This window comes from Ascaphus truei, chromosome 1 (assembly GCF_040206685.1).
Source record: "Ascaphus truei isolate aAscTru1 chromosome 1, aAscTru1.hap1, whole genome shotgun sequence".
NCBI lineage: Eukaryota > Metazoa > Chordata > Amphibia > Anura > Ascaphidae > Ascaphus > Ascaphus truei.
The window spans coordinates 549,316,119-549,341,397 of NC_134483.1; the positions used below are offsets into that span (position 1 = coordinate 549,316,119).

At 50.5% G+C, this 25,279-nt stretch overlaps 3 protein-coding genes across 5 annotated transcripts in view; 2 read left to right on the top strand and 1 right to left on the bottom strand.

Moving 5' to 3' along the window:
- The window catches only part of LOC142468238 (uncharacterized), a 407,600-nt gene that overhangs the window by 49,351 nt on the left and 332,970 nt on the right, over positions 1-25,279 (top strand). The gene's annotated exons all lie outside the window — the stretch shown is intronic.
- LOC142468177 (uncharacterized) overlaps positions 1-25,279 on the top strand; it is a 122,385-nt gene that overhangs the window by 49,341 nt on the left and 47,765 nt on the right. The gene's annotated exons all lie outside the window — the stretch shown is intronic.
- LOC142468214 (uncharacterized) overlaps positions 1-25,279 on the bottom strand; it is a 119,143-nt gene that overhangs the window by 2,523 nt on the left and 91,341 nt on the right. The window lies entirely within an intron of this gene.

Consider the following 25,279-nt stretch of genomic DNA (forward strand, 5'->3'; position numbering starts at 1 on the left):
TGCTGCAGGACGCAGTGTGTCAGGGCACAGCCAAAGATGATCAGGATAACAGCTTGTAGTTAAAAGGTAATCTTTATTCGAACATCATGGTGCAGACAGAGGAATGGAGGGTAGCTCTTACGCGTTTCACGCCTAGCTGGCGCTTCGTCAGAGAGGATGAGGCTCACTGTCCTGCTGGTAGCTGCGGGGGGGCTGGCTGGTGCTGGTCAGGCCTATTGTCAATGCCGAGCATCTCGTTACCACTGAGCATCACCACAGCTGCTGGCCTGCCTCCTGCACTGTCCCACGCTGGGCCTCTCTGATGTCGCCGCGCGCCAGAAGTTGCGACACGCCTGCGTCAGAGAGGCTCGGCGTGGGCCTATTGTGTGTGTGTGTGTGTATATATATATATATATATATATATATATATGTGTGTGTATCTAAGCTCTCCTTCAGGCTTGGGAGGTGGTCACGTACGCCACTGTACCGGAAGAGCCGTTATTCTGGGTACTGCCAGCGCAGGCTCGCGATCAAAATGTTATCAAAAATAGCCGAGTTGATCGAATAATAATCCAGCGCTATAGAAAATCACATGGCTAGGATTATCCCTATCTGCCTGAACCCGTCATGAGAGGAGTGGGGGAATATGGGGAGGAATAGGTCAGAGATGCCGTATTAGACTATATGTCTTCCCGCTGCAGCAGTCAGACTCACTACACTGACGATAGGGAAGGTACCTAATGAGACTATGGAAAGTGGGCAGAAATATCTATATGGATAGAGGTGAATATATTAGTGAAAAGGGACAGAAGAGGTGCTATTCGGTCACGGTACCGGATAGGGATGGCATATTGATCCGCAAACCTGATTCGACCAACTACTACTAAATAGTATTTACAGAGCAGGAGCTGTGCTGCCATGGTTATGGGTTCTCCTGTTAAATGTGCTATGGGTTATGCACTGTTATGCACTTTACCGTTAGCACTTTACTCTTACGTTATAAATTTGTTAGTGGTTTGCAAATTTATTTACCTATATACGGGGACGATGAGGAGTTTCCCCAGGGGGAGTGTGTAGCCAAGTGCCCCTGGATATTCCTGGCCCCAACCTGGTAAGGAGCAGGCAGTGTTAGGGTTAAATTCCTCTCACATGGGCCAGCATGTGAGTCTTCCTACTGGGATGTTATTTATTTTGTTGCGGTTTCCAGGTGCTACTCTGGAATCCGTTGGAGCTGGTGCCAGGGGGTGGGCTTACTTCAGCAGTGCTGCCCAGTTACTGAGGCTTAGAAGTGGGACCCTTGTCACGGTTGACCAGTACTTATTAACACTTTTATATTTTTGGAATTCTCGATTGAACACAATGCGGGCAAAATAAATTGTTATTTATTTATTTCCAGACAAACACACGACAACCTCAGAATACACTTAATAATCACTTACTGGGATGGGGAAACGAAATAAATTGCCCATTGAATGAAAGATGAAGAAACAAAGTCTCTGGTTACAAACCTTTTGGTTAGGGCGCAGCTTGCCTGCCCGATATTTCCATCAAATGTAAAAAGTTTGTCCTGGTTCGTTCCGAGGTCCCCAGCGCTAACGAATTTCTGAAGTAGGGGTAAATCCTTGGTTATGATGTTTTAACCCCTTGCATTCTGGAACCGCTGCCGCTGTACTTGGATGGGATTTTGAACCACGCTTGAAGAAATCATAAATCAAACTGGGACTGGGGCTGCAGGCATTTTTATAGGGTTAAGAGTCCTATACTTAACATCTGCACCCAATCCCTAGTTCATAGCATGGGCAGAAGTGGCTTCCTCGTTTTACGGAGCATGTGCCAAGTTGATACCTAAGCTGCTTAGCATACTGAGTCCCACTTCTTCCCTGGTGACTGTAAGTCTGGGATTTGGCTACCAAGTGGGACTGCCCCATACTGTGCACCAGGATCAGGTACTCAGGGGTATCCTGGCCACTCTAACACTTTGGCTCTCTGAGGCTTTGAAGTGCGATAGTGTGATAATATGTAATAACAAAAGAACACAGAATAGTAGTGTGATATTATGTAGTAACAAATGAACACAGAATAGTAGTGTGATAATATGCATTAGCAAAAGAACACAGAATAGCATTGTGTGCACCCATACGCAATAAACTCATTTGTCATTTTGCAATGCAACCCTCAAATTGTATTTTTTATTCATGCTTTTCATATCTTGTTTTTGTGTGTGTTCACAACAGCGTTGTTTAGTTGTGTGTCTGTGCTCATGGTAGTATTTTTATTACATCTAGCTGTACTTGTTCAGTGGTTGTGCCATTAGTGGTAATTACCCTTACATAAAATAAATACACACTAATAAAATGTGTATCAATAAATATTGTGTTACACTTTTTACTTATAGTTTGTTGTCTCTTTTGAGCCTCATTTATATTATTGGTGATTTTAAATAATCACCTTTACGCTGTATAGTTTTATGGTTCTACCTTACCCCATCAGGGAGTGAGAGGGTAAGACTAGCTTAGGGGCCTCCAACTATTGAGGGCCTGGTCCACGGAAATGGTCCTGTGAGCAGAGCTTTGACCATTGAAGGAGATGCAAGATGTATATGTATACACACACACACACACAGTGCAGATGACATTGTTTATTCAGTTCTTCTCCCTTAACCAGCTTCTTCACTAGTAGTTTGGTTCCAGTTCTTATATTTCTCATTATGGGCGTTTAAATATCTGTTACATTGTATATATAAATGTGCGCTAGCGTCCTTTGTTGCCATAGTAACACGCATGATGCACCTGTGGTCCCGTGGCAAAAACGCTCGTTATGAGGGGCAGACCTTGCCGTGACACGTGATGTCACAACACAGAAGCACCGGCAACCAGACATGCGAGGTCCTCCCAGCTAATTTGAGACCTCCACACCCCTGGAACGGGGTCTGCTTAATGGCGTTTTTGGCGCCAAGTGGGTGGGGGCGAATGTCAGTGTTACATAAATGTCTGTCTGTTATATTTGTGTAACGCTGAGGGGCGATCAGACGGAAGGGCTGCCGCCCGGAAATGTTATTTGTTCCTTTTTGTCTGTAAATATACACTACGGCCCGTCATACAGTGGGCGCGCTTGTGCCGCCGTGCGCGCGCGGCACTTATAATTGGCTGTGGTTAGCCAGCCGTTCTATACTAGGGACGCGCGCGCGGTAGTGAGCGTGGAGCCGGCTGATTGGGGGAAACACTGTTGCCCGTTGCACGTCACACACTATTACCCAATCAGTGTGAGGCAAACATTTAATTGGCGCCAAAATTAAGCCTTCAATTACTCTTTTTTTCAGCTACAAAAGGTGTGTGCTGGAACGGGGACATACATAATGGAACGGGGACAACTCACTGGTGCAATATTCCTAGATTTTGCAAAGGCTTTTGATACTGTTGATCATGTTATTCTGCTTAAACTCCAGAGCTCTGGAATAGGGAAGCATGCTTTAAACTGGTTTCACTCCTACCTATTGGATAGATCCCAACATGTGTCTCTCAGGCTCTAACTCCAACCCCTTGGATATCACCTGTTGTGTCCTGCAAGGCTCTGTTCTGGGGCCCCAACTCTTCTCAGTGTTCATCAATGATCTTCTTACAGCTTGTCAGGAAGCCTCAATACACATGTATGCAGATGACACAATCCTATATGCACACAGCCCTAGCCTCTCCGACCTTCAACACATACTTCAGTCTGACTTTTTGAGACTCGTAAACTGGATTTCCCAAAACAAACTTTTTTTAAACACTGACAAGACTGTAACAAATGTATTTGGGACCAAGACTACATTTTTAAAGCTTCAAGCGACTGAGCTCCAGATCAGAACCAACACTAACACCACCCTAACTCCTGTTACTAGTTTTAAGTACATGGGCATATGGTTTGACTCCCGCTTAACATTCGGGATGCACATTGATACCCTGACAACCAAAACCTATGCCAAACTAGGTGTACTTTACAGGAACAAATGCTCCTTAAGCCTGCTGGTCAGAAAGTGTATCGCACAGCAGTGCGCGTCACCGCGTGGGGAGGTCTCCAGCAGGAGCGTCCCACCATAGTCTCTGAATGTAGGCGGTCTGATCCCAGACCCCAGGTTACGCGTCACCGCGTGTGGAGGTCTCCAGCAGGAGCGTCCCACCATAGTCTCTGAACGTAGGTGGTCTGATCCCAGACCCCAGGTTACGCGTCACCGCGTGGGGTGGTCTCCAGCAGGAGCGTCCAACCATAGTCTCTGAACGTACTGTAGGTGGTCTGATCCCAGACCACAGGTTACCTGTCACCACGTGGCGCAGACACTGTATCCCCGATACTGCACAACACAGGGAAAAGGGTCCCTAACTATGGGCTTCCCTATACAGCTGCAGGTGCCTACTGTGAGTCGGGGACTAACTGGGGCCTGCAGGGGAAAGCTGGCCTAGTCCCAGGGCTACTGGCACCTGGGAGCCAACCTCCCTCTTCTGTACCCTGCTCCCAACTGACCTAAATGCCCTCACTGTTATCACTGTTTTAAATGCAGAAGCCCTATTGGCTGCCTGACAACATGTGGTCTGCAGCCACTGAGGCTGCTGGGACTTGTAGTTCCCAGCGGATCTATGGGTGCAATGGCCGCCGCTGGCATTATACTGTACATGCGCCAGGTGTACAAAGATGACCGCCGCCACTCTAGATACTATCTGCGCACGTATGGTGTAGCGCAGACAGACGCCTCATGTGCATCTTACCTGGACCTGATATGCCGTGGGATCATTGGTGAATGAAGGAACAAAGGGCACTGCGGATTTGAACAAAATAAACTAATTTATTGAGCCAACACGACGTTTCGACCGAAGTGGTCTTTTTCAAGTGACAATGTTGCCATTGTCACTTGAAAAAGACCACTTCGGTCGAAACGTCGTGTTGGCTCAATAAATGAGTTTATTTTGTTCAAATCCGCAGTGCCCTTTGTTCCTTCATTCATCTGTCTTGGACTGATTGCAGGCTTTCGTGCAAACACTGGAGCACCGGTAATTGTATGTTTTTCTCTTTTTGAGGTGTGCAGCATCACTCTATTTGTTCTGGAGTGGGATCATTGGTGACATCCTTTTGCTCTTCAGGACATGTAGCAGACGTACTTTTTTCCATCTACCTGCAGCAACACAGTTCTCATTTATGAGCCAAGTATTACTGCATTTGTTGGCTTATATGTTTGTCCTATAATAGCTAGTGGGGGGTAACAGTTAACCTTTCTGGCAATGTGGATTTTCCACTTGTCTTTTGACTAGTACATATATAGTTTATAGGGCTTAGTATATTGCTGTACGTCTGCTTCTTGCCTCTAGGGCTTACTCTATTAGCATGTCTGTCACGAAACGCATCCGGGACGTACCTTGCGACATTACGTCATCACGTTGTGTGCATCCTTTACGGCCGGGGAGCACATGGAGTTATAGTGAGGCTTACTCTGATACCTTACTGAATTGGAGGATTTCAAGTGGTACCGGAGACACAGCGCTGTTTGGGAGCCTGATTCCAGCTGTTCTTGGACTCTACGTGTTGCGGATTGTACCAGCCTTGGTGGTGATTATAAATCACATACTGCTATATTTTAACTTGCACATTGTGAGTGTTTTTAATCCCCCCACCCATTCTTCCCTACATTAAAGGTTACAGTGTTACACTATGGGGCGTGCGCTCTGTTTTGTTTTTCTCATACACATATAGCCATGCATAATAATGGTATATTGCTTTCCTCTCTGTAGGCAGTAAGTCCTGGTAAGAACAGGTATGCCAGCAGTAGTTATGGAGGTTTTCCCTCATCCAATGGTGATGTGCCCTATGTATGGAGGGGAGTGGCTGTATGCTCTGAGTCCCTGGATAGTGACATCAGGGATGCGCCTGCCTCCTGAAGTATATAAGGCACAACACAATTAGTTACAGTGTGTTCCAGCAGCTGTGGAAAGCTGTTAGGAAGTTGTATTGCCTGCATAAGGGATTGTAGGAACACTTTGTGACCCTAGTGACGTAACTAGCGGTCCAGGTTGACCAATCAGCCTGTCTATGCCACTCTGTGTCCAGGGACCTGGCGCAGAGAGGATCTCCCTAGGAGAAGAGGGGATCCCACTTCAATTCAGGAGGGCGTACCTGGCGACGGGACAGCACGGAGAGATGTGCGGCTAGAGCCGGCAGCTGCATGGGGCAGTCTGCTACATCACCGTCTACAATAAAGATGACCTTGTTAACGATACCCCCACTGTGTGAGTGTGAAATTACTCAGCAGTGGATGGCACCACCAAGAAGGAGTTCCTCACCAGGACCATCTCCCTGCGGAAGCACAGATCCTGATGAGGTGGAGGCGCTGCACATGATGTAAGTTGAACTCGCACCCACTACCTCAGCTACCTGTTCTGTTGGATATCCCCTACTAACATCAAGCGGGAGACTCAGGAGTTCTGTTGCCTACAGGTGCACCATCAGACACGAACACGTAATGGGGGTTTGTTATTAAAGTACCCGGGCCAATGTGAGATTGGGGGGGGGGAAACCCGTTACACACACATATATATACACATATGTATACAGATATATATATATATCTTTATTGTCCTGGAACTAGATTCCATATTCCTCCGTCTCTCCTTTAGTTTATGGGATCCATTTCTCACTTGTTCAATTGCCTGTCAGTTTCCCCTGTCCCAGCAGCAACGCTGCATGTAAAATGCAACATTATTGCTATATGTTGTTTACACAGCCTGTGTTGGTTGCCTGCAGCTCATATTCTCCTAGCTGAGAGTGGGCTATTCCTACCCCCCTGTCCTTGCTGACAGTTAGTATAGTCCCACTTCCCATCTAGTGTGACCCTTACTCCTCACTTCCTTTTCACCCTGGACTCTGAGTGAGTAACTGCCTGCTATTTACCCCAGCAAGGCCTTTTTGTTTTACACTGTCTCATCATTGATACACTGCACATCAGACAGAGAAGCACTCTCTCCCAACATTACATCTACAAGCACCTATCTCCCTGTGATTTCCCTCAATAAAATCAAGAAAGAGAAAAGGACTTGTTTGTGCTTTGGAAGAGGTGAGACATGAGTTAAGCTAACTGGAGTCATTCATACACCATTCGTGACCCTGGCTTCAGGATAGTAAAACAAAGACCTGTGTTAGGGAATCACACAGGAGCTACTACTCAAAGACTTATACTATACAGAATAGTCTCTGCACCCCAGGACAAGCAGCAGCTTTACTCTGCCAGACAGGGCAGCAAGCTTTATACAGCAAACTGCACACAGCCTGCAACCTTACAGATAAGCAAGCAGATTTACACTGGACACAGCCAGCACCAACCCTGCACCTAAGGCGGCAGCTTTGCAGACTGACAGTGCACCTTACACACAAACCTAATTGCCTTTCTCTGTCTGAGTTCACCCCCTGCACAGCCCCATAGTGAGAAGCCACCATCTCACCTACCCCTGCACACGTCCCCACGGCAAGCGCCATCAAGGGCCACGCTACCGGACACCCGACAGGACACGGGTCAGAGCCACCGGACATCTGTGAGTACAGCTACCCCTACGCTGCACGCTGCAGGACACCGCTCGGCATCATCTGGGGCAGACGCCTACTGCTGACACAGGTAAAAGACCGCACGCCACACGCACTGGCTAAAGGCCTACACACACCTACAGCATGGCAGAACTCAGAGCCTCACCAGACATCACGCAGGAAAGCGATCACTCAAACACAGAGACCGCTGCGCAACTGCAACAGGCGCAGGCAGGCGCAAGGCCCAAACGGGCAGTCACACTGACACAAAAGGCCCGCGAAAAATATGAGACTGACATTGAAGCGCACCGCGCTAAATTAGAGTTGGCCTGGGAAACAACCACACAATGGTTGGGATACGCAATGTCGCCGGCGCCGGCAATTATGTACAACAGCTCGAGCAGGCAATAACTCAATTAAAGATAGATCACGCACGCTACCAAGAGCTGTCAGAGGCATACGTCACTTACTTGGCCAGGGCTAACACCGGCGAAAGCCTGCAAGAAAGGGACCTATAGCATAACATTGACTTGACACGTGACAGCCGTGTGCAAACCTCTATCACTGAAGCCGAGAGTAAGAGGAAAGACCTTTTGTTGGAAACCGCATCGCAGCGCTCAAGCACATCCAGGCATTCTTCAAGGTCAGCAAGATCAGCGCAATCTCACGCATCAAGCGCAAGCGCAAACGCCACCAAGGCGCGAGCCACCGCAGAGGCCGCACGTGCCAGGGCCACATACGCTCAGAAAGAGGCAGTCATGAAACTAGAAAGGGCCCGCTTGGAAGAGGAGGAGCAGACAGCCACTGCCACCGCCGCTGCCACCGCCGCTGCCACCGCCGCTGCAGCCACTGCCACCGCTGCACGGAAAAAGGCAGAGGTGGACGTCAACCTAGAGGCCCTAAAAAAAGAGAAAGAAGCCGCCGCCACCATAGCCCAAGCTGAAGTCCTAGAAGCAGCCGCGAGACAGGACGGCGGGGAGCAACCGTTCAGACGGATAGCCTCAGAGGATCCAGCCCAACGCACTGAAGACTATGTAAGTAGCCTCTTCAGTGTAAACACCAGCGCACCATCTCAACACGGATGGAGCGACTCCACAGACACCGAAGACTTGCTAGGCCCACGAGGAGAAGATGCTGTTCCTTCAATGTTACATGCTGCCTGGGATATCCACAGCCACAACAGTGATCCACACGCCAGCGCGCACACGGATGCACTACAACAGGCTCGCCATCCAGGTACACCCACACGGGAAAACACAGCCCCTCACACCGACCAGCAATCATCACGCGTCCACGCCAAGGAAGAGGCGACCGCACAGACCCTCCCAGCAACTACCTCAGAACGGGACAAACACGCCGATGCCTCAGGCCTGACAGACATAGCCAAGTACATGATCCGGCGTGACCTGGTGCAAGCAGGACTCATCAGCTTCGACGACCGCCCTGAGAACTACCGGACGTGGAAGTTCACGTTCAAAGACGCAATCAACAGCTTGGACTTCTCAGCTAGGGAAGAGCTCAACCTGCTGTTCAAGTTCCTGGGGAACGAATCCAGGGAGCACGCGAAGAGACTTCGGGCGGAAAACGCGCACCAACCCCAAGTAGGTCTTGACCTAGTGTGGGAAAGGCTAGAAGAGTCCTACGGCAGCCCCGAAGCGGTCAAGGATTCGCTCTTCAAAAGTGTCGACAGCTTCCCCAAGATCACAACTAAAGACTACTCGAAGTTACGAGAGCTCGGGGACCTGCTGCAAGAACTGGAGTTCGCAACGAAAGACCATTCCTTAATAGGTCTCAACGTCCTTGACTCAGCTCGTGGAGTGAGACCCATCCTGGAGAAGCTACCCTTCAACCTCCAAGAAAGGTGGATTTCACAAGGTTCCAAATACAAAAGGGAGAAGCAAGTCGTCTACCCCCCATTCTCAGTTTTCTTGAGCTTCATTCGCGAAGCAGCAAGGACGAGGAACAACCCCAGCTTCATCTTAGGGGCGCAGACCACATCCAGTGCCAGCCACCCGAGGAACGAAAGGCCAGCAGCGAGATACAAGGACACCAGAACACCCATCTCGGTCCACAGGACGGACGTGCCCCCTATGACACACACGAGTCCCGGCCAGGCGGCCGACAGGGACAAGAAACCAAGGGACCTCAACAAAGAATGCCCTATACACAAAAGGCCGCATCCACTTAACAAGTGTATCGGATTCAGAATGAAACCCATAGAGGAGTGAAAGAACTTACTCAGGGAATGGGGAGCTTGTTTCAAATGTTGTGCTTCCACAACTCATTTATTCAAGGACTGCAAAGAAGCTATGAAATGCACAGAATGCGATAGCGACAGGCACATAGCCGCTGTACACCCGGAAGCTATGAAGCCCAAATCAAGCGAAGCCCCTAACCCCACGACAAAGCAGGGCGGGGAGGAAGAAGTGGGAAATACACCCCCCACGACGTCAGTAGCGTCCAAATGCACAAAGGTATGTGGAGAAGGAAACGACAGTAGATCTTGCTCTAAAATATGTCTGGTAGCAGTGCACCCAGAGGGACAACCTCAAAGAGCTAGAAGGATGTATGCAATCATCGACGACCAGAGCAACCGATCGCTGGTTAGGTCAGAATTCTTCGACATGGTCAATATACAAGACAGTGCTTCTCCTTACACCCTCAGAATGTGCGCAGGGCGAATGGAGACTACAGGGAGAAGAGTGAATGGCTACACCATATGCTCTATAGACGGCAAAGTGAGCATGCCCCTTCCCACACTCATCGAGTGCAATCACATGGCAGAAGATAGGAGTGAGATACCCACACCAGACGTGGCGCGACATCATCCCCATCTAAAAGCTATTGCCGATCGTATCCCACCGCTAGACGAAGGTGCCCAGATCATGCTGCTACTTGGCAGGGACATCATGAGAGCCCACTAGATCCGCGAACAGCGAAACGGGGACCACAACGGCCCAAGCGCTCAGAGACTCGATCTAGGATGGGTGGTAGTGGGAGAAGTATGCATAGACAGGATACGAGGACCCGACAACATACACGCCCTACGAACAAACTTGTTGGAGAACAGTCGTGCATCCCACTTCAAACTCTGTCCGAACCACTTCCAGGTCCACGAGAAGCTCGAGACCAAAAGGAACTATGAAGACGCGCTTGTGACAGAAAAATACTCTGATGACCTAGGGCGTACAACCCAAATAGAACAATGGCACCACGTGCCCACAGAGCAAAATCCTGCAGATCACGCCACCAGATCAGTACCCGCATCTCAACTGCAGAACACGTCGTGGCTCACAGGACCGACGTTTCTTGCGCAGCCCGCAGAAACGCCACCAACACCAGTTGGCGACTTTGAACTCGTGGATCCCAAGAAGGATACGGAGATAGGGCCCCCACAAGTATCCGTGTTACTCACCAATGTATTGCACAGAAACGCACTCTGATCACATCGATTCCATCGCTTCTCAAGGTGGACAGCCCTCCTGCGAGCAGTAGCCCATCTCAAGCATATAGCCTCCTCCTTCCGCCAGACACCAGATGGCAAACCTACCGGCTGCCACGGCTGGCACACCTGCAAAGAGTTGCGCACCGTGGAGGAAGTCACAAGGGCTAAGGAAACTGTTCTCAGTCATGTTCAGAGAGAAACGTACGCGGAAGAGATCAATTGCATTCGCGGAGGGAAGAGTGTTCCCAAAAACAGCCCACTTTGGAAGTTGAATCTCTTCATCGACGATGACGGCCTCATGAGATTAGGAGGCCGCCTCAACAAGTCCCAACTGAGCAGGGAGGAAAGCAATCCTCTTATCATCCCTGGCCGGCATCAACTTGCGGTGAAAAAATTAAACTAAATACATATAATCAGCGCTCAAACCTATAAATCCTAACCTATATACTAATTAAAATAAATAGGTGCTCTACAAACAAAAGGGGATCCCCTTTATGGGAGACCCTACACGTGATCCCTCACAGACTATCGTGATAGAATGGGGAATGGCTGCCTTAGGAATATAACAAGCCTATCCACAAGGCATGTATACAGAGCATGAACAACAATTTACAAAAAACACAAAAAACATACAATACAAACAATGATTCCCTGGCGCCCTGACAGATGGGACTGCATTCTTCTGTCAGGTTTTTTATCTGTCAGTGCGCCAGGGAATCATTGTTTGTATTGTATGTTTTTTGTGTTTTTTGTAAATTGTTGTTCCTGGCCGGCATCACATCGCTACCTTGTTGGTGTGCTACTACCACGAACAAGTCATGCATCAGGGACGACACTTCACCGAAGGCGCTATTAGGGCGGCGGGCATTTGGGTCGATGGCATGAAAAGGTGCGTGGCCAGTAATCTCCACAAATGTGTTAGGTGCCGAATGCTGCGAGGAAAGAGCCAAGACCAAAGGATGGCAGATTTACCTATTGACAGACTTAATACAGAACCCCCCTTTACCTATGTAGGACTCGATGTATTTGGGCCCTGGATGGTCATCTCACGTAGAACTAGAGGCGGACTAGCAAACAGCAAACGATGGGCGGTACTCTTCACCTGCATGAGTACGCGAGCTATACACATCGAGGTTATAGAATCTATGGATGCATCAAGCTTCATAAATGCCCTCAGAAGATTCTTTGCAGTCAGAGGACCAGTTAAACAAATACGCTCCGATTGTGGCACCAATTTCGTTGGAGCATGTAAGGAATTACAAATAAACACTAAAGATAATAGAGACAATAGTATCCAAAGATACTTGCGCGACCAAGAGTGCACGTGGACATTCAACCCTCCTCACTCCTCTCACATGGGCGGAGCATGGGAACGCATGATCGGGGTAGTCCGGCGTATCTTGGACTCTATGATGCTAAAAACCGACCTGACTCGACTCACTCACGAAGTGTTAACCACATTCATGGCCGAAATATCAGCGATAATCAATGCAAGGCCCTTGATTCCAGTGTCAACAGATCCAGAATCGCCAAGTATTTTGACACCAGCAATGCTGCTAACCCAGAAAGTAGGGAACATCCCCACCCCAGTCAAAGGTTTCAACTCTAAGGATATGTACAAACGACAGTGGAGACAGGTGCAGCACTTGGCTAACACATTTTGGGATCGCTGGAGACGCGAGTATCTGGTGACACTCCAAGAACAGATGAATGAAGGAACAAAGGGCACTGCGGATTTGAACAAAATAAACTCATTTATTGAGCCAACACGACGTTTCGACCTAAGTGGTCTTTTTCAAGTGACAATGGCATGAACAAATAGAGTGATGCTGCACACCTCAAAAAGAGAAAAACATACAATTACCGGTGCTCCAGTGTTTGCACGAAAGCCTGCAATCAGTCCAAGATAGGCTTTCGTGCAAACACTGGAGCACCGGTAATTGTATGTTTTTCTCTTTTTGAGGTGTGCAGCATCACTCTATTTGTTCTGGACACTCCAAGAACGCCATAAATGGCAAACGGTTAAACCAGATATCCAAGTAGGAGATGTGGTTCTGTTGAAAGACAAACAGGTAACAAGACACGAATGGCCCATGGGACTTATTATCAGGACCATCCGAAGCGAAGATGAAAGGGTCCGCAAAGTGGTAGTTCGGGTGACCCAGAATGGGGTCGTTAAAACCTTTTTGAGACCTATCACAGAGACTATCCTCCTAATGCCTAAATCGGACTATAACAAAGAGGAACTGACTACCAGTTCTATGGACTCTGAGAGACATTGTGGTGCATCAAGCTAACCTAGAGCTGTGCATTCACCTACCTTACCGAGAAGGCAAGGACTTCCATCTGGTGGTACCGGCCGGTATCCCATAGTTATGTGGACATGAATTTTGCATGTTATGCTGTATTGCACATATGTTCCACATATACCTAAAATAGTGGTATCTCCAGAAACCAGACGGGGAGTGTCCTGGAACTAGATTCCATATTCCTCTGTCTCTCCTTTAGTTAATGGGATCCATTTCTCCCTTGTTTCATTGCCTGTCAGTTTCCCCTGTCCCAGCAGCAACGCTGCATGTAAAATGCAACATTATTGCTATATGTTATTTACACAGCCTGTGTTGGTTGCCTGCAGCTCATATTCTCCTAGCTGAGAGTGGGCTATTCCTACCCCCCTGTCCTTGCTGACAGTTAGTATAGTCCCACTTCCCATCTAGTGTGACCCTTACTCCTCACTTCCTTTTCACCCTGGACTCTGAGTGAGTAACTGCCTGCTATTTACCCCAGCAAGGCCTTTTTGTTTTACACTGTCTCATCATTGATACACTGCACATCAGACAGAGAAGCACTCTCTCCCAACATTACATCTACAAGCACCTATCTCCCTGTGATTTCCCTCAATAAAATCAAGAAAGAGAAAAGGACTTGTTTGTGCTTTGGAAGAGGTGAGACATGAGTTAAGCTAACTGGAGTCATTCATACATCATTCGTAACCCTGGCTTAAGGATATTTATATATATCTGTATATATATACATATATATATATATATACACTGGCGACACACTTTATTCGAGCTCGGCTAGTCCCACGAATTCGGGTATACCCGGGTGTATTGAGGTTTGTGAATGTTTTCTGCCCGAGTGCATTGAGGTATTTTCCAGGCAGGGATTGAAGCATTTTATTCCTGCTGGCTGCAATACTGCACAGTATATATATATATACTGCATTACAATTCATGAATTTATGCCATCTGGTAGACACGCGAAGCATTGCAGCCTATTAAATCCTAATCATTATCATTTAACAGATCAGCCGCCCGTCAGCCAGGCATGAACCCAGGCTGGGAAGGCAAACGCAACGGGGCTTGTCAGAGGTGAGGAGCGGCGCATTCCAGGTATCTGCCAGGTACATACTGGGTATTTGCTCGAATAAAGTGTGTCGGTGCAGTATATATATATATATATATATATATATATATATATATATATATAGTAAAAAAAAGTGACAAAAACCCTCCACAGCAGGTAATCACCACACTTAAGGTTATGGTGGGATATATATATACTAGCCGAGAGACCCGGCGTTGCCTGGGATGTAATGTTCCTGCTCCTCTCTCCTCTCCCCCTCTCTCTCTCTTCCCATCTCCCCCCTCCCTCTCTTCCCCTCTCTCTTCCCGTCTCCCCCTCCCTCTCTTCCCGTCTCCCCCTCCCTCTCTTCCCGTCTCCCCCTCCCTCTCTTCCCGTCTCCCCCTCCCTCTCTTCCCCCCTCTCTTTCTCTTCCCCCTTTCCCTCTCTCTTCCCATCTCCCCCTCTCTCTCGCTCTTCCCCCGTCTCCCCCCTTCCTCTCTTCCCCCCTCCCCCTCCTTCTCTTCCCGTCTCCCCCTCCCTCTCTTCCCCCCTCTCTTTATCTTCCCCCTTTCCCTCTCTCTCTTCCCATCTCCCCCTCTCTTTCGCTCTTCCCCCGTCTCCCCCCACTGTTTGTCCCCCGCTCCCATCAATGCAGCTCCCCCCCCCCACTTTACAGGTCCCGTCCCCCCCACCCACATTTACAAGTCCGGTCCCCCCCCCCTTTCCAGCTTCATGCAGTGTGTGTGTGTGTGTGTGTGTGCGTCAGTCAGTGTGTGTGTGTGTGTGTGTGTGCGTCAGTCAGTGTGTGTGTGTGTGTGTGTGTGTGTGTGTGTGTGCGTGCGTCAGTCAGTGTGTGTATGTGTGTGTGTGTGTGTGCGTGCGTGCGTCAGTCAGTGTGTGTTTATGTGTGTGTGTGCGTCAGTGTGTGCGTCAGTGTGTGTGTGTGCGCGCGTCAGTCAGTGTGTGTGTGCGCGCGTCAGTCAGTGTGTGTGCGCGCGTCAGTCAGTGCGTGTGTGCGCGCGTCAGTCAGTGTTTGTGTGCGCGCGTCAGTCAGTGTGTGTGTGCGCGCATCAGTCAGTGTGTGTGTGCGCGTCAGTGTGTGTGTGCGCACGCCAGTGTGTGTGCGTCAGTGTGTGTGTGTCAGTGTGTGTGTGTGCGTCAGTGTGTGTGTGTGTGTGTGTGTGTGTGTGTGTGTGTGTGTGTGTGTGTGTGTGTGTGCGTCAGTGTGTGTGTGTGCATCAGTGTGTGTGTGTGTGTGTGTGTGTGTGTGTGTGTGTGTGTGTGTGTGTGTGTGTGTCAGTGTGTGTGTGTGTGTGTGTGTGTGTGTGTGTGTGTGTGTGTGTGTGTGTGTGTGTGTGTGTGTGTGTGTGTGTGTGTCAGTGTGTGTGTGTGTGTGTGTGTGCGTCAGTGTGTGTGTGTGTGCATGCGTCAGTGTGTGTGTGCGTCAGTCAGTGTGCGCGTCAGGCAGTGTGTGCATCAGGCAGTGTGTGCGTCAGGCAGTGTGTGCGTCAGGCAGTGTGTGCGTCAGGCAGTGTGTGCGTCAGGCAGTGTGTGTGTGCGCGTCAGGCAGTCAGTGTGTGTGTGTGCGCGCCTGTAAGTGTGTGTGTGTGCGCGTCAGTCAGTGTGGGTGTGTGTGCGCGTCAGTCAGTGTGTGTGTGTGTGTGTGTCGTCAGTCAGTGGGTGTGTGTGCGCCAATCTGTGTGTGCGCGTCAGTGTGTGTGTGCGTGCGCATCAGGCTGTGTGTGTGTGTGCGTCAGTCAGTGTGTGTGTGCGTCAGTCAGTGTGTGTGTGCGTCAGTCAGTGTGTGTGTGCGTCAGTGTGTGTGTGTGTGCGTCAGTCAGTGTGTGTGCGCGTCAGTCAGTGTGTGTGTGTGTGTGTGTCGTCAGTCAGTGGGTGTGTGTGCGCCAATCTGTGTGTGCGCGTCAGTGTGTGCGTGCGTGCGCATCAGGCTGTGTGTGTGTGTGCGTCAGTCAGAGTGTGTGTGCGTCAGTCAGTGTGTGTGTGCGTCAGTCAGTGTGTGTGTGCGTCAGTGTGTGTGTGTGTGTGTGTGTGTGTGCGTCAGTCAGTGTGTGTGTGCGTCAGTCAGTGTGTGTGTGTGTGTGTGTGTGTGTGTGTGTGTGTGTGTGTGTGTGTGTGTGTGCGTCAGTCAGTGTGTATGTGTGTGTCCGTCAGTCAATGTGTGTGTCCGTCAGTCAGTGTGTGTGTGTGTGTGTGTGTCCGTCAGTCAGTGTGTGTGTGTGTGTGTGTGTGTGTGTGTCAGTCAGTGTGTGTGTCAGTCAGTGTGTGTGTGCGCGCCAGTCAGTGTGTGTGTGTGTGTGTGTGCACGTCAGTCAGTGTGTGTGTGTGTGTGTGTGTGTGTGTGTGTGTGTGTGTGTGTGTGTGTGTCAGTGTGTGTGTGCGTGCGTCAGTGTGTGTGTGCGTCAGTCAGTGTGCGCGTCAGGCAGTGTGTGCGTCAGGCAGTGTGTGCATCAGGCAGTGTGTGCGTCAGGCAGTGTGTGCGTCAGGCAGTGTGTGCGTCAGGCAGTGTGTGTGTGCGCGTCAGGCAGTCAGTGTGTGTGTGTGCGCGCCTGTCAGTGTGTGTGCGCGTCAGTCAGTGTGGGTGTGTGTGCACGTCAGTCAGTGTGTGTGTGTGTGTGTGTCGTCAGTCAGTGGGTGTGTGTGCACCAATCTGTGTGTGCGCGTCAGTGTGTGTGTGCGTGCGCATCAGGCTGTGTGTGTGTGTGCGTCAGTCAGTGTGTGTGTGCGTCAGTCAGTGTGTGTGTGCGTCAGTCAGTGTGTGTGTGCGTCAGTGTGTGTGTGTGTGCATCAGTCAGTGTGTGTGCGCGTCAGTCAGTGTGTGTGTGTGTGTGTCGTCAGTCAGTGGGTGTGTGTGCGCCAATCTGTGTGTGCGCGTCAGTGTGTGTGTGCGTGCGCATCAGGCTGTGTGTGTGTGTGCGTCAGTCAGTGTGTGTGTGCGTCAGTCAGTGTGTGTGTGCGTCAGTCAGTGTGTGTGTGCGTCAGTGTGTGTGTGTGTGTGTGTGTGTGTGCGTCAGTCAGTGTGTGTGTGCGTCAGTCAGTGTGTGTGTGTGTGTGTGTGCGCGTCAGTCAGTGTGTATGTGTGTGTCCGTCAGTCAATGTGTGTGTCCGTCAGTCAGTGTGTGTGTGTGTGTGTCCGTCAGTCAGTGTGTGTGTGTGTGTGTGTGTGTGTGTGTCAGTCAGTGTGTGTGTCAGTCAGTGTGTGTGTGCGCGCCAGTCAGTGTGTGTGTGTGTGTGCGCGTCAGTCAGTGTGGGTGTGTGTGCGCGCGTCAGTCAGTGTGTGTGTGTGTGTGTGTCGTCAGTCAGTGGGTGTGGGTGTGCCAATCTGTGTGTGCGCGTCAGTGTGTGTGTGTGTGCGTCAGTCAGTGTGTGTGTGCGTCAGTCAGTGTGTGTGTGTGTGTCAGTGTGTGTGTGTTTGTGCGTCAGTCAGTGTGTGTGTGCGTCAGTCAGTGTGTGTGTGTGTGTGCGTCAGTCAGTGTGTATGTGTGTGTCCGTCAGTCAGTGTGTGTGTCCGTCAGTCAGTGTGTGTGTGTGTCCGTCAGTCAGTGTGTGTGTGTGTGTCAGTCAGTGTGTGTGTGTGTCAGTCAGTGTGTGTGTCAGTCAGTGTGTGTGTGTGTGTGTCAGTGTGTGTGTGTCAGTCAGTGTGTGTGTGTGTCAGTCAGTGTGTGTGTGCGCGTCAGTCAGTGGGTTTGTGTGCGCGCGTGCACCAGTCTGTGTGTGTGCGTCAGTGTGTGTGTGTGTGTGTGCGCATCAGTTAGTGTGTGCTTCAGTCAGTGTGTGTGTGCATGCGTCAGTCAGTGTGTGTGTGTGTGCGCCAGTCAGTGTGTGTGTGTGCGTGTCAGTCAGTGTGTGTGTGCGCGTGTCAGTCAGTGTGTGTGTGTGTGCGCGCGTCAGTCAGTGTGTGTGTGTGTGCACGCGTCAGTCAGTGTGTGTGTGTGCGCGCGTCAGTCAGTGTGTGTGTGTGTGCGCGCGTCAGTCAGTGCGCGCGTCAGTCAGTGCGCGCATCAGTCAGTGCGCGCGTCAGTTAGTGCGCGCGTCAGTCAGTGTGTGTGTGTGTCAGTCAGTGGGTGTGTGTGTGTGTCAGTCAGTGGGTGTGTGTACGCGTCAGTCAGTGTGTGCGTCAGTCAGTGTGTGCGTCAGTCAGTGTGTGTGTGTGCGTCAGTCAGTGGGTGTGTGGGTGTCAGTCAGTGGGTGTGTGTACGCGTCAGTCAGTGTGTGTGCGTCAGTGTGTGTGTGTGCGTCAGTGTGTGTGTGCGCGCGTCAGTCGATGTGTGTGTGTGGCAGTCAGTCAGTGTGTGTGTGTGTGTGTGTGTGTGCGCCAGTCGGTGTGTGTGTGTGTGTGTGTGCGGCAGTCAGTGTGTGTGTGTGTGTGTTTCAGACAGGCAGTTCGTGAGTCAGTTTGTTGTTGTTCGCCCCCCCCCCCTCTGCTTTTTCCTCTGCCCTGCCGCGAAGGGGGGTGGTTATTGATACCTGCTCGCGCTCCCGGCTTCCCGGCCTGGCCGCTGGTCCAGGGGGGAGTGGGGGAGTCGATACCTGCTGGCACCACCTCGGCCACATGGGGGGGGGGTGCTTTGGTGATACCTGCTAGCGCACCCCGTCCGCGGGGGGGGGGGATGAGGAGGTACCTGGCTGCTGGCGCTCCCGGCAGTAGTATGTAAGGCGGCGGCGCGTGTGAGAGGCGGCGGCGGCGGTACTCGGCGGGAGGCGGCGTGTCGAGAGGTGAGGTGGAGGAGGGGTGGCGTTTGAGGTGAGGCTGTGGCGCCGAGGAGCGGGCGCAGCTGGCTGTGGGTAGCGGTGAAGAGGCTGGGGTTTGCTGCGGGTGTGGGGGGGATGGGGAATGTGGGAAGAGGTGAGGCGGCGGCGGCACCGAGGAGCGGGCAGCGTTGGTAGCTGTGTGGTGGGTGAGTGTGATCAATGAGGCGTGCGGGGCGGGGCTGGTCCATGGACCAATCTGATTGGCCTTTGGGAAAGCACATACGTTTTGAAAAATATATATATAGATATATATATATATATATATATATATATATATATATATATATATATAGAATCCAATGCACAACTGGTATCGTATGGATATATATATATATATATATATATATATATATATATATATATATATATATATATATATATATATATATAAATGTTTATCTGCCTTTAGATATCTGGTTCATGTGACGGTGTTCTGTCTGTGTGTGTGTGTGTCTGTGTGTGTGTCTGTGTGTCTGTGTGTGTGTGTCTGTATGTGTGTGTGTCTGTATGTATGTGTGTGTGTGTGTGTGTGTGTGTGTCTGTGTGTGTGTCTGTCTGTCTGTGTGTGTCTGTGTGTGTGTGTGTGTGTCTGTGTGTGTGTCTGTCTGTGTGTTTGTCTGTGTGTCTGTGTGTGTGTCTGTCTGTGTGTGTGTGTGTGTGTCTGTCTGTGTGTGTGTCTGTCTGTCTGTGACTGTCTGTCTGTCTGTTTGTGTCTGTCTGTTTGTGTCTGTCTGTGTGTGTCTGTGTTTGTGTGTGTTTGTGTGTGTCTGTGTTTGCGTGTGTCTGTGTTTGTGTGTGTCTGTGTTTGTGTGTGTCTGTGTCTGTGTGTGTCTGTGTCTGTGTGTGTGTGTGTCTGTGTGTGTCTGTGTGTGTGTGTGTGTGTGTGTGTGTGTGTGTGTGTGTGTGTGTGTGTGTGTGTGTGTGTGTGTGTGTGTGTGTGTGTGTGTGTGTGTGTGTGTGTGTGTGTGTGTGTGTGTGTGTCTCTGTGTCTGTGTGTGTCTATGTGTGTGTGTCTGTGTGTGTGTGTCTGTGTCTGTGTGTGTGTGTGTGTCTGTGTGTGTCTGTGTGTGTGTGTGTCTGTGTGTGTGTGTCTGTGTGTGTGTGTCTGTGTGTGTGTGTCTGTCTGTGTGTGTCTGTGTCTGTCTGTGTGTGTCTGTGTGTGTGTGTCTGTGTGTGTGTGAGTCTGTGTGTGTGTGTTATATATACACACACACACGTGTGTGTATATCCTTTGAGTAATGCACTATTATGTATACACTGATAATTAAGGACGGTGTGCAAACTGGGGGCACAAGTTCCGTGCTGAGGCTGCTTCTGTGTGATGTCTGCCTGCAGCGGGGCCTTCCCTGCACACAGACAGCCCTCCTCCTCCTGTCCCAGTTTTCCGGAAGAGAGAAGAGAGGAGAAGAGAGAGAGACACTGGGGGGGGGGAGAGGGGGAAGGTGAGAGACACTGGGGGGGGGGAAGGTGAGAGACACACTGGGGGGGAAGGTGAAAGAGAGAGAGACACACACTGGGGGGAAGGTGAGAGAGAGAGAGACACACACTGGGGGGAAGGTGAGAGAGAGACACTGGGGGGAAGGTGAGAGAGAGACACTGGGGGGAAGGTGAGAGAGAGACACTGGGGGGAAGGTGAGAGAGACACTGGGGGGAAGGTGAGAGAGACACTGGGGGGAAGGTGAGAGAGACACTGGGGGGAAGGTGAGAGACACTGGGGGGGAAGGTGAGAGACAGACACTGGGGGGGAAGGTGAGAGAGACACTGGGAGAGTGGGGGGGATGAGGAGGTACCTGGCTGCTGGCGCTCCCGGCGGTAGTATGTAAGGCGGCGGCGCGTGTGAGAGGCGGCGGCGTCAGTACTCGGCGGGAGGCGGCGTGTCGAGAGGTGAGGTGGAGGAGGGGTGGCGTTTGAGGTGAGGCTGTGGCGCCGAGGAGCGGGCGCCGCTGGCTGTGGGTAGCGGTGAAGAGGCTGGGGTTTGCTGCGGGTGTGGGGGGGGGGAATGTGGGGAGAGGTGAGGCGGCGGCGGCGGCACCGAGGAGCGGGCAGCGTTGGTAGCTGTGTGGTGGGTAAGTGTGATCAATGAGGCGTGTGGGGCGGGGCGGGGCTGGTCCACGGACCAATCTGATTGGCCTTTGGGACAGCACATACGTTTTGAAAAATATATATATAGATATATATATAGAATCCAATGCACAGCCGGCACACCATATGCAAGTAAATACGTTTTGGTGCTTATCCCATAAAGCAATAACAGACCATACGATACCGGTTGCAACACGACATCAAGGAACAGCACGCAGGTAAGTAAATCATACATATTCTCAAGGTGGAGAAAGGTCCCACTGGGGGACCGAAACGTCATTTTTTGTGTCTTCTATCAAATATAGAAAATGTATGATTTACTTACCTGCGTGCTGTCCCTTGATGTCGTGTTGCAACCGGTATCGTATGGTTATAAATATATATATATATATATATATATGCAAATACAACTGTATGCTCATCTGCATGTCTTAGGCAGGTCTGCAACCCCGCCTTTCCCCATTATCACCCAGCATACAGCACTTCCACTGCAGCAAGGGATTCTGGGAAATGACATGCAAATGAGCACACAGTGTCACTTTTTGCCTCAAAAACCATTTGGTTTATGTTTGTGTGTGTGTGTGTTTGTGTATGTGTGTGTCTGTGTGTGTCTGTGTGTGTGTGTCTGTGTTTGTCTGTGTGTGTCTGTGTGTGTTCTATATACACACACACACACACACACACACACACACGTTACCTTTGAGTAATGCACTATTATGTATACACTGATAATTAAGGACGGTGCGCAAACTGGGGGCACAAGTTCCGGGCTGAGGCTGCTTCTGTGTGATGTCTGCCTGCAGCGGGGCCTTCCCTGCACACAGACAGCCCTCCTCCTCCTGTCCCAGAGAGAAGAGAGGAGAAGAGACACGGGGGGGGGGGGGGAAGGTGAGAGACACTGGGGGGGGGAGGTGAGAGAGAGACACACACTGGGGGGAAGGTGAGAGAGAGACACTGGGGGGAAGGTGAGAGAGAGACACTGGGGGGAAGGTGAGAGAGAGACACTGGGGGGAAGGTGAGAGACACTGGGGGGAAGGTGAGAGAGAGACACTGGGGGGAAGGTGAGAGAGAGACACTGGGGGGAAGTTGAGAGGGAGAGACACTGGGGGGAGGGAGAGACACTGGGGGCAGGTGAGAGACACGGGGGGAAGGTGAGAGAGAGACACTTGGGGGGGGGTGAGAGAGAGAGAAAGTGGCTGGAGGGAGAGACACACTGGGGGGAAGGTGAGAGAGACACTGGGGGGAAGGTGAGAGAGAAACTGGGGGGAAGGTGAGAGAGACACTGAGGGAGAAGGTGAGAGACAGACACTGGGGGGGAAGGTGAGAGACAGACACTGGGGGGGAAGGTGAGAGAGACACTGGGGGGGAAGGTGAGAGAGTCACTGGGGGGGAAGGTGAGAGAGACACTGGGGGGGAAGGTGAGAGAGACACTGGGGGGAAGGTGAGAGAGACACTGGGGGGAAGGTGAGAGAGACATTGGGGGGAAGGTGAGAGAGGCACTGGGGGGAAGGTGAGACACACTGGGGGGAAGGTGAGAGAGACACTTGGGGGAAGGTGAGAGAGACACTGGGGGGAAGTTGAGAGGTAGAGACACTGGGGGGAGGGAGAGACACTGGGGGGAGAGACACAATGGCTAAACGGAGGGATGAAAGTCAGGCAGAGATGGCAGAATTGACGGGCTTGGGAGGATGAGTTTTGGGGGTATTCTTTGGGTCAGGGGGGTGTGACGGGGAGGAAAGGGTTAATACCTGATTTGCCATGCATTACTGTTGTTGCCCTGTCCCCGCCATTTTTATTCCCCATGTGCAGGCCATTCCCTGTCTGCGAGGGTAAAAGACAAGATGCATTGCTTGCCATACCATCTAACCAACACATGATAGCAGATCTTAAATGTAAGGCAGGAGGTATTTTTTTTGTAAGTCCAAGCAGGAATTACTTGGACCTCCAGCTGTGATGTGGGTGAATGAGCTTCGGTATTTTTATGACCAAGCCTCAAAGGGTTGTAATTATTTTTATGATGGAGCCTCAAAAGGCTCCCACAGATTTAGAGTCCCCCTGTCTAAAAGAGTGTCAATTATGACAAGACCCAGAGGCCCATAATGTATACAATACTGGCATACTGATGCACAGCAGATGTGAGGCTAGTGACATCTTTAAGTCAAAAATCAGATTTAGTGGCCCCAAGTTATGGGTGTAGCCCAGGTATGCTAAGTGGCATGGGCGTCAACCTGACCCATGCGCCCTGCCCACCGGACAGCCCTTTTGACCGGTCTTATGAACTGTGGGTCACTTGGCTATTCGTGGTTTTTTTGTTCCCACGAGATGATTGGATCCACATGTTAAAGATAGCTTTGGGCAGTCTATAAATGTGGCTTCCCAATTATTCCCAATGTGATTCCTGAATTTTAATCCATGATGTAAAGATGCAAGACTTTGTTCCAGTCCAGCAGCAACCAGTCCAGGAGTGTAGGGGTTAACAACCACATAACCACAGGACTTTTAAAACCAAAGCTGCATTTCTTGCACTGGCAAGCAAAGGACAATTTCTTTCGTTCCAAGGACAATTTCTTCCATTTCCATATCCCAGTGAGTGTTGTTTTAAGTGTATTCTGCAGATGTCGTGTGTTTGTCTATTAAGGAAATAAATCACAATTTATTTTGCAACTTGTTCTGTTCAATCAAGTACCCAGAAATATAAATGTTTGATAAAAGTTGGTGTCATCGTGACAGGGGGGTCACTTCAGAGTATTGATCAGCAGGGGAGATTCATCAGTAACCCCCTTGAGTTTGGTTATGGGGGTCCCTGATCCCTGGGCAACATTTAAACCGGGAATAAATAAATAATACATAAATAAATAAATAATACATAAAACTGGTAGGTTGGAGTGGATGACACTGGGGAAAGCATATAGGAGAAGGAAAAAAGGGAAGGAAAAAAAGGGGGCGTGAGACAGAAGGGAGATGGCAAACAGGTGGATGAATGCCCCCTCAAATGGATTGCCTTTGTGCACCAGAAAAAAAAAATATATTTCCAGATGGCAGCAAAGAATAAAAGAATCAGTGATCCCATACTAGTATACGCCTGCGCGCACGCCTGCAGCCCAAGCCATTTGTGAACTTGGCTGCAGGAGATTGTAGACGTGTGGCGGACGCGTCACAAGGCTGGTTCGCCCTCATTGGCTGAACCAGCTCACGTGCGCTGACATCATGTGATTTTGATTATATCAGGCAGGGGGGGGGGGGGGGCGATAAATTTCATGGATGAAAAGGGGGTCTCGGCATAAAAAGTTTGCTCACCCCTGAATTAAGGTTCTGCAGTCTGCGTGCCACGGTCTGTTCCCCAGCGCACCGCGCTGCCACTATGACTTTCTGGGGGCGCACAGCGCCAACAGGAATATCCCCCCGGGCCTCTAACCCCGTCTCTGTCACCGGGTGTTTTATTTAGTGCTCAATAAAAAGATACCGCAGAACATGAACGTATTAAATAAAAGTGTATGCTGTTCTGGGACCAAAGGGAATACGCTGGGTAATGTATGGCCAAACAGCTTAACTAGTTCCCTTTACAAGCACTTCAGCGGAGCTGCAAAAAGGGGGTAAAAAGGAACAGAACTATGATTCTTGTTCCAGGACATATGCACTAAAAGGCAGATTTGGGCGCCTGTGTTTCCCTGGAAAGTAACTGCGCATGTTTAAGGGCCTCTCAGCAGGGGAGGATTTATTAATGACGTGTTCTGCTGCCCCCGAGCCTCCTTATGGGAGCCAATACATATATGGAGAAGAGAGGTGCGTGATGTCATGGCCACGCCTAACCGTGTCATAGCCACGCCCATCTGTCACTCACAGCACTGAACTCTATACACACACAGTGTGCTTCACGTGCACGAGCATTCGCACGCGCAAAACAAGCCTTACGCTGCGGGCACGCTAGCGCTGACCGCGCTCAAGCTTCAGAGAGGTGATGTCACCAGCTCCCCAAGCATGAGCGCCGGGTGTCCTGGCTATTTCACAAGCGCGCGCGGGGGGCGCTGCGGGCACGTTGAGCGCGCTTCAAAGTCTCTTTTATTTACTTAAGCGCCAAGCGTGGGTGAGCGTGCGCACCGCGTGAGCGGGGAC